The sequence below is a fragment of the Palaemon carinicauda genome, chromosome 24, assembly GCF_036898095.1.
Source record: "Palaemon carinicauda isolate YSFRI2023 chromosome 24, ASM3689809v2, whole genome shotgun sequence".
Lineage (NCBI taxonomy): Eukaryota > Metazoa > Arthropoda > Malacostraca > Decapoda > Palaemonidae > Palaemon > Palaemon carinicauda.
Window position 1 is genome coordinate 77,956,928 of NC_090748.1, and position 10,000 is coordinate 77,966,927.

Genomic DNA, 10,000 nt, shown 5'->3' on the forward strand with positions numbered 1-10,000 from the left:
AACTGATCCTCTTAGGTGACTTTAATGCCAGAGTGGGAAGGGAACACCACATCTGGGGAGGCGCCATCGGTCATCATGGTGTTGGCAATATGAATAGCAATGGACTCAGATTGCTCTCCTTATGCTCAGAACACAACCTAGTCATCACCAACACCCTTTTTCAGCTCAAAAATAAGCACAAAACTTCGTGGATGCACCCAAGGTCAAAACACTGGCACTTGATTGACTATGTCATAATCAAAAAGCGAGACCAGCAAGATGCCGTCCAGACCCGTGCAATGAGAGGTGCTGAGTGCCACACAGATCACAATCTAATACGTGCTAAGCTCAAGCTAACCATCCGTCCACTTCTTTCACGCAAACCTCCCTCAAAGAAATTAAACATTCCTGCTCTGAAAGACACCTCTACTCGGAACAACTACCGTCACGGGATAGCAAGAAAGCTGGCTGAGATCCCTAACATTGATACAACCAGCATTGACAATGAGCTTGACTCTGAGTGGACAAAACTGAAAACTATAATTCAGGAAAATGCAGAAGAAACCCTTGGCTTCTCCACACGACGTCATCAAGATTGGTTTGATAACAACGCTGATGGTATACATGACCTAATCACAGCAAAAAATAAAGCGCACGATGCATGGCTCTCACAACCTACTTCTGTAGCTCTAAAAGAAAACTTCCAACAGCTAAGATCAGAAGTGCAGAAAATACTCAGAGACATGGAAAATAACTGGTGGAATGACCGTGCAAAAGAAACTCAATCATACGCAGATGCAAATGATCAACATAGTTTCTACAACTCTATTAAAATTTTATATGGCCCAACGAAAAGTAGTATGACTCCTGTTCGCTCTCTAGAAGGAAACCTCCTAAAAAACAAACAGGAGATAATAGATCGCTGAGCACAACATTTCAGCTTGATCCTTAACCAACGAAATCCTGTAGAGCCTAATATCCTCAACAACATCCCTGATGTCCCTCACTCAGAAATCCTAGATACCAACCCCACTTTCCCAGAAACTATACAAGCCATAAGGGCCATGAAAAACAACAAAAGCCCTGGCCCTGATGGTCTACCAGCTGAACTATTCAAGGAGGGGGGCTACTTACTCCATCAACATCTCCACAACCTTATTCTCTCTATTTGGAACATGGAAGAAGTCCCCCATGAGTGGCTTGTCTCAGACATTGTCACCATCTACAAACGTAAAGGGGACCGTTCCCTCTGTGACAATAGCAGAGGCATCACCTTGCTCGGCGTTGCAAGTAAAATCCTGGCAAGAATAATGCTTGCAAGACTTTGCAAACACATTTCAGAAAATGTACTACCAGAGACGCAATGTGGCTTTCGTAAAGAACGCAGTACTTGTGACATGATATTCGTGGCCCGACAACTACAAGAGAAATGCCATGAGCAAAACCGTGATCTTCACATAGCCTGTATCGATCTAACAAAGGCCTTCGACGCGGTGAACAGAGACCTTTTATGGACTGCTCTCTCTAAATTTGGAGTACCTCCGAAATTCCTTAACATTCTAAGGAACTTACACAATGATATGCAAGCCTGTGTAAGTATGGGTGGTAGTAAATCACAACTTTTCAGGGTAGAAACTGGAGTAAAACAAGGATGTGTCCTGGCTCCAGTGATATTCAACATCTACCTCACTGCAGTCACCCTCCTGAGCCACCAACAAGTCAACGAAGAAGATCAATTGAAAGTGCAGTTTCGACTAGACGGAAACTTATTCAACCTTAGGCGCCTCCAGTCTGTGACAAAAACAACAATGACACACTTAATGGAACTCCAATATGCAGATGATTGCGCTCTAGTGGCTCACTCACTAGATGCCCTCCAACGCAGCCTTACCATTGTCTCATCAATTTACCGAGCCATGGGGCTTAAAGTTAACATCAACAAAACTGAAATCCTATCCCAGCAAATAATTGCAGGAGATCATCCAGGATTTCATCTGAATGGGGAAGCCATCAAACAAGCTGATAGCTTCATCTACCTTGAAAGCATCTTCACTAAAAAACACAATATTGATGAGGAAATAGTTGCCCGGATAAATCATGCCTCCGCATCTTTCGGCCGACTCAGGTCCAGAGTCTTCCTAAATCACCACCTCAAGACAGAAACTAAAGTAGCTGTGTACAGAGCTGTCTGCATGTCTACCTTGCTATATGGAGCAGAATCCTGGACGGCTTACCGTCGACATGTAAAACAACTTCAGGCATTCCATATTCGCTGTCTTCAGCGTATATTAGGGCTCACATGGCATAACAAAGTACCTCATTCTGAAATTCTCCACCGTTCAAACCTGCTGAGTATAGAATCCACATTGGCAGAAAAACATCTCAGGTGGATCGGCCACGTCATCCGTATGCCAGAACATCGCCTTCCTCGCCAGGTCCTCTACAGTCAGCTCCCTGAAGCTCGGCGTAATCCAGGGGGTCAGAAAAAGAGGTACAAGGACAACATCAAAGCTACGCTCAAGAAGTGCAACATACGACCTGAGCAACTAGAAATGAATGCCTCTGACAGACCACTATGGCGCTCACTCTGTAAAGCTGGAGTCAATCAACTTGAAGACACCCGGAACCAGGCAAGACAACAGCGCAGGGAGAGAAGACAAAACCGTCGAGATCGGATACCCCCGGTCAACCCAGACCTGACTTGCCAGTTGTGTGGCAGAGTGTGTGGATCCAGAATTGGTCTTCACAGCCATGCAAGATGGCACCAACGACAACAGATCTAACTTCATCCCCATCACAGCGAAGCAGAAGTCGTCTTCGATTCGAAGGACAGCAATAGCGTAACGTGTGTGGGACGTGTGCGTGCGCGTGCGCGTGTGTGTATGTACAGTATATATTTTTTATTTATTTAATCACCATATTCTTATAAATTTTCAAAAGCTGATGCCAATTAATTGTTATTCCAATTGTTCTGCTGCTTGTTGAAAATAGTTTAGTGTTCGGCAAAGATTATGAAATTCAAGAAAGAACTAATGTGATTCCTTTGACGATTACATCAATGGCCCGGAATAACGAACACATCTACTGCAATGTGTTTATATCTCTAGTATGCTTTTAGATAGTCAGTCTGGTCTGTGTTTTACTTAGGTACATAATTACATGTGAGATATGTTATGAAAGAACACAAAGTTTATTTGTACAAAAACATTATTTTGAATTGCGAACAGAGTACACATCTTTCCCTTAAGAAATCGCATTACAGGTTCGGGGATAAGTGCCGACAGAGCTCTTCGTGTGTCTTGTGGTTAAAACTGACCACTGACATACCGTAGTTTATAATTATTATTATTATTATTAGTAGTAGAGGAAAGGAAATAAGGAATGAGAAATAATGAGCAATTAAAATATACTATTTTAAAAACTGTAACAACATCAAAACAGATATTTCATATAAATAAGCTATAAGAAGACATTTTAGCGTGTTCAACATAAAAACATTAAACATTCGAACTTTTGAAGTTCTACCAATTCAACTACCCGATTAGGAAGACCATTCGACAACTTGGTCACAGCTGGAATAAAACTTTTAGAATACTGTTTAGTATTGAGCCTCGTGAGGGAAAATACCTGACTATGAGAATTAACGGCATACCTACCGTTATGAACAGGATGGAACTGTCCGGAAAGATCCGAATGTAAAGGATGGTCAGGATTATGGAAAATCTTAGGCATCATGTATAATGAACTAAACGACGGTGCCAGAGCTTCATATCTAGATCAGGAATAAGAATTTGATAGACGTTAGTTTTGTCCAACAAATTAAGATTAGAATTAGCAGCTCATAAAACCTTCATGGTGCACCAGTAAATAATGAATGTTGTCATTATTCACGATTGACTACTGCTGTACTTGGCTAGCTGGAGTGAGGGAAGTTGGTCAAAACCTGAAGACCAAACAAGAGAACAATACTCGAAACAAGGTAGAATGAAAGAATTAAAACAATCTTTGTGCAATTGAAGAAGACACAGACCTAATGTGTTTCTTAAAAGTAAATTTGCTGTCGAGAATCACACCTAAAATTTTAAGTCATACAGAGTTAAAGAGACATTATCTCAATGCTGAGACCCAGATGTTGAGGAACCTCTGTCCTTGACCTACTTACAATCATACTTTGAGTTTTGTTAGGATTCAACTTCATGCCCTTTTATATGTAGCTTGCATTGAATTTTAGCTAGAGCTCTATTAAGGGACTTAGCAACCCCAGATCTACTACATTCGGGAGATGGAATTGATGTATAGTGAGTAGCATCATCTGCATATGCAACAAACTGGTTTTTTAGACCAAACCACATGTTATGCGTATATAATATGAAAAGTAATGGGCCAAAAACGCTATCTTGAAGAACAGTAGATATCGCATTCCAATACAGTACTCCCTATAGTGCCCATCAATAACAACTCTTTGTGATCTATTACTTAAAAATTCAATAATAATGCTAAGAAACGACACACCCACTCCCATCTGTTTGAGTTTGAAAACAAGGGCCTTATGATTAGCATGGTCAAAGGTACCACTAAAATCAATGCCAATCATACAAACTTCATGACCACAATCAAAGGATTTCCGTACAGTATTGGAGATTGTAAGAAGGGCATCACATGCTCCAAGACCTTTACGAAAACCAAATTGCAAACCAAGGAACAGATGATTACCTTCAGCAAACCTATTAACACAGTCAAAAACTTTAGATAATACCGGAGTTATGAGAATTGGGCAGTAATCAGTTGGTCTTGAGCTACCACAACCACATTTACATAGTGGAGTAACATTTCCAATTCTCCAGCAAGTACTAAAAGCTCCCCTTCTTGTTAAGTTGTGCAATATAACATAACGTTGGTGCTAAGAAATCTGCATTTAGAAAAAAAAAAACAAAAAAAAAACAAAGGGAAAATACCATTTGGGTCTACGCCTCCATAAGCATCAAGGTCCATTAAGAGAGCTTCAATTTTACGAGATCGAAAATCTAAACTGGTTAGTATAAAGAGGCCTACATGGTATAGGCCTACAACCATACCCTTTCATCAAAGGTGGAATCAGGTTACTGTAGGCATCACTTTTCGGTCTTTACAGTGTCTCCTATGTTCTTAACAGCACCCACTTTTTACCCATCTACTGGTTTTGCAGTAACTTGATGTTTTGAGAAGAAACTCTTATTTTTTTCTCAAAACATCAAGTTCAAAGGCTGCTTAAGAATGGCAGGGGCCTGGGTCAGTGACAGTGGCATATCGAGTAGGACAGTGCCCTAGAGACTGATCATATATACATATGATCAGTACCCAAGCACCATCTTCACCCAAGCTAGGACCAAGGAGGTCCAGGCAATGACTGCTGATGACTCAGCAGATAAACCGATAAGTTCCCCCCCCCCATCCTTAGCTCAGAAAGGATGGTGAAGTAGCAGCTACCAAAGAAACGAACGAGTCAGAGCGGGACTTGAACCCTAGTCTGGCGTTCACCAGTCAGGGACGTTACCACTTCGGCCACCACAACCCTGAGATGAAACCCGTCTGCCTCAAAATCGAAGTAGCCTACATGTGTTCGTCTGAATTTTATCATTTAAGGGTTTTTTTTTCTTTTGCAATCATTAAATGAGGAAATAAATAATCTAGCACTTGAAGCCCTCTTCTATCAGAGCTGTGTCTACGTGGTACAACATTCAGTTCCTGTTTGTAAGTTCAGTGGATCGTTCCTATCATTTTTCCCACCCGTCCATCCAGCTGTGAAATGTCGATGTTGAATGTGAATTGGAGAGAAAAGGAGATGTACTGCTTGTGTAGTGTATGCGATGTAAAAAAAGGAAAATTTCAAGAAAAATTAACCCATTTAAAAGTGTTAAAAGGTTTTTATAGATGATAGAACTCGGAAGGAGGGATGACAGTATAAAAATGAGAGAGTGGATGATTCAGAAGTGTTAAAGAGGTAGACAAAGTTGAAAAGTTGGATGTATGGTGTGGAAGGAGTATTGGAAAGAAATGCCTTGATATCCAATAAGTGCGAAGGTTCATACGAGATGGAAAAGAATGGAAGTCTTCTGTTGTATAGAAGTGTATGAAGCCACAAGTTTGGCGATTTTGAACGTTTCAGGCGTTAAATTGGGAATGTTATAATTACTAAATTAATTTAATTTCTCTAAAACCATCCCATAGGGGGAGACACTTTCTGTTGAAATAAAGTGACGAAAAAAGAAGGTATCTTTGCGTGTTTACCGTGAGTGAGCACAAGGTAGAAAGAGAGGATGATATAGTGAAGTTAGTTGGTTTTATAAGTAAAACATCTCTGCTCCCTACATCAAGAGTCAATGATATTCAGAGGGAATGGTAATGTAATTTTAAGTCATTTAATGCCGACCAACTATGACTTGCCATTCTACCTGTTTTTTTTTTATCTCTACTATTCTACATAAGTGGCCTTTTATAACCTTTACAACTCCCTACAATGCGGTATGTTGTCTTACACCCTTTCCCTTTAACTTTCAGTTCATAGCACAATATCTGGTTTCTTCAGTTGCTACTTAGCGCTGGCGGTCTCTTTGAGCCTAGGACCTGCAGCATAGTTCAAATTCCACGAATAAGATAGATATTACGACCGGGTCAGTTTCTTTGCTAAATAAAATAGTTTGGGAAGGTAAATTTTGTTGTCAGCTTTGTTGTCTTCAATGTTTTGGCTCTATTTATTTAGTTATTTGTTTTACTATGGTTAATGACTTAGGCTATACATCTTTCCTTGTGTCTGAACAAATTGATTCTTTTTTTATCATTGACTATTGTCTTTTTGTGATCCTCAATCAGCCTTTATAGGAAGTTTCTGCAAAATAACACAAATTTCAGTTTTATTTCGGGTCGAAGGATATGTAACCATGTCTCCTCTACGTTCAAGTGAATAAGTTATACCTTTCCACATTAAGGGAAAAGCTTACTGATGAAAAAGAAAAATATGTATTAGAAAAATGTAGCCTTGTGAAAGACATACTTGAAAAGCCTCAACATTCAGGTGGGTGGCATCATGGCTCCTTATGCATTGAGGTATTAGACATGCTCCTGATGGTCTATCTGTGTAGATGTATGAAGTGGTAATGTTGTGCGAGTGTTATGGTCAACTACGATTCAGCAACAAATTTTGAAAATGGCAGTGACAGTTGTGTTGTTTTGTCTTTTCCGAAGGTATTCTTCACTAAGGAGGAGGTTAATGTTTAAAAAGAAAAAAATCGACCGATATTTGTATTAATGACTGATACGGAAATTTCATCGTCATATCCACTATTATAGTCAACATACGATTAAGAAACCCCATATCAAACATAATCATGGAAGAGTGTACCTGACCTGAACGAAATTAGAATCTTTAGATTAGGAGATTGTATGATAACATTCTTTTCATTGTGTTTCATCTATGTAACAGGTTGTTACAGAACAATGGCTGTTTCAGATAACTAAAATTCTCATCCACAACCTGTTTAGCCTCACAAACACAGTGCACCATTTGTATTTACCATGCAAGCATTCATTGCTCCGTAGTCTGAGCCTCACCATTCCAATACCTAACACACTTGTCTCAGATCCACTTGTACGCTTGAACAATTCATTCATCTGACTGGACGTTTGTGCTTTGCTTCCATCATAAATAGTTTAATGGCTCTTACAACTTATCCTGTAAACAGAATTTTCTCAACACCCTTCACAGTGTCTCATTATTGATTCTTTCAAAAATTTGTTTTAGGTCCAGTTTTATCATTTGTAGGTTTTTTCACGTATCTAATATGACCAGTTTGAAAATGCTATCTATATCATAACAAACAGCTTATCTGTACAAACCGCCTTATTCAAACCCACAAGGATGCTCACTAATTGAGCTCTCCATCTATACTGTATTACAATCTTAATCAAAATACTATAGTACAGATTACATGTTAAACTAAGTAGCATTATACTAAATGATTCTAACAGTCTCATTCATCAATTTTATCTACATGAAAACTTATTTTTTCCGCACATTACCTCGGAACCTTTCACATTCTGACATACTGTACTTACACACAATGGTCAGACACATGATCACACCATTGTCACCCTCCAAAACATCTTAATCAAATTCTGTTGCGTTTGTATTCTTTAACATCTTGATTGTCCTCTTTACATCCTCAAAAAGCCTATTTTACAAGCCTTGTAAAACTTACAGTTAACCTTTTCTTTGACAGCTTCTTTCAGCTCTTTCTCTTTTATTTTCTGCATTCAACAATTGCGTAATGTTCCCATTGTCAGTTCTGTTCTACATTGACTTCGTCTTTTATTCTTGAGATCCATTTGCTCATTAACCATTCCCTACATTTATATTGCTTTAGAACAATTTAATTTTCTTAAGTTACTTTCTCATATTTACAACTGTCTTCATCCTTTCCTTTCCGTTTCCTTCCCCCCTTTTTTTTTTTTGAGACTGCCCTCTTCAATCCCATGTACACCTGTCTGTGGAAACGTGTTGTGTAATTCCCTTTTCTAACCGTACCACCTTCTGTTCTTATTCCTTCTCACTCTTGCTTATAGTGTATCTACAAACCTTCTTTGCGTACGGTTTTTAAATGTTAGTTCAATTTTCAGCCTCGTGTTGCTTATATTCTCTCCAATTTATATTTCCTTTGAACTTGAATTTTGCTTCAACCAAATAATGATCAGATAGACGTCTTGTTAAAGTCCACCAACCTGCATTCCCATTTACTTAACTAATATATAGCAAACCCTTTTCATCGTCAGTTTCTCTTTCCAAATTCTACTTGTTAACATTCTTCATTGGATACCAAGTACTTTATTTTTGGTTTGAAACTTTTTTTCAACATACTTCCACAAGAGTTCACCTTCTCATTGACTAGTTTACCTCAGTAACTATAAACAACTTCATCTATCTGTCTGACCTATCCCATTGCCCTTGAATAATCCATTGCACAATTCGCTAATGCTCTCCAAAGCTGGCAGGCAGAGCCTTAAGTTCTGAAACGGTCTTCCTCCTCCTTGTCCATTCTTATCCCTTGCACAGTTATGTTACAATTCTCTCCTGCCACTCCCAGTTTTAACCAGTTAATCCACAAATAAACGCATTTGTTCTCTTTCACCACCATCATAGTCTTCCATCACGATAAAGGACATCTCTTCCCTGTCTCTACACCTGTCAGCTACCTCTGATGCAAAAATATTTTAACCTCATTCATACACTGTCTTCCCTTTCTCTTTTCTTTAATTAAGTACTATCATATTCAACTTTGTCGGATCTGATTTAATTTGGAATATTTTCTTGCTCCAATGAGTTCTACGAATTTAAGGATTCCCAGAAGCCTTTTGACACTGGCACAGGAGCTTCATAATGTAATAGTATGGGATTTGAGTTGCATATAGGAGGCAAATGATATTTGTATTGGGACTGTAAATGAGGAATTAGCTCATGTAATCCAGCTATTAGTTCCCACTCATCGGTTCAATTCTTTTTTCGGTTTAAATGATAATTTATGTAGGTCCAGCTTTCTGTCATTTTTTCAAATCGCTCATATGTAGAATAATCAGTTATTTTTCATATTCGTCTGTTGACACTCTCAGCGATTTCTTTTTTGTGAAATGGATCTATTGGTTTCCTTAACATTTTGTTTTTGGAAGGTTTTTCTCACATCTGCAAGATCCGTCACTTGCTAGAAATATCTTCGTCATTCAAAAGAACTTTGTCATTTTTATGCAAAGTTGTACTGAGGTTCAGTAAGCAGTTGATGTGAGTTAATTTTCAATGTTAATAATAAAAAGATGTCCTGGAATTTTACAGTGTTGTCAAAAGATTTGATGTTTCTTAACAATTTATCCTTGTTATTGTCAACTGTGAAGCAAGATCTGTAGAACCCTCAAATGAAAATCTTCAGCTCATCAAGAATTTATTTTGTGCATACATCACAACAGTGGAACATACATTTCAGTATGTAGACATTCTTTA

At 38.7% G+C, this 10,000-nt stretch overlaps 2 protein-coding genes across 2 annotated transcripts in view; one reads left to right on the forward strand and one right to left on the reverse strand.

Annotated features, from left to right (window-relative positions):
* Gcat (Glycine C-acetyltransferase) overlaps positions 1-10,000 on the forward strand; it is a 690,239-nt gene that overhangs the window by 358,522 nt on the left and 321,717 nt on the right. The window lies entirely within an intron of this gene.
* LOC137617972 (serine proteinase stubble-like) overlaps positions 1-10,000 on the reverse strand; it is a 105,033-nt gene that overhangs the window by 94,909 nt on the left and 124 nt on the right. The window lies entirely within an intron of this gene.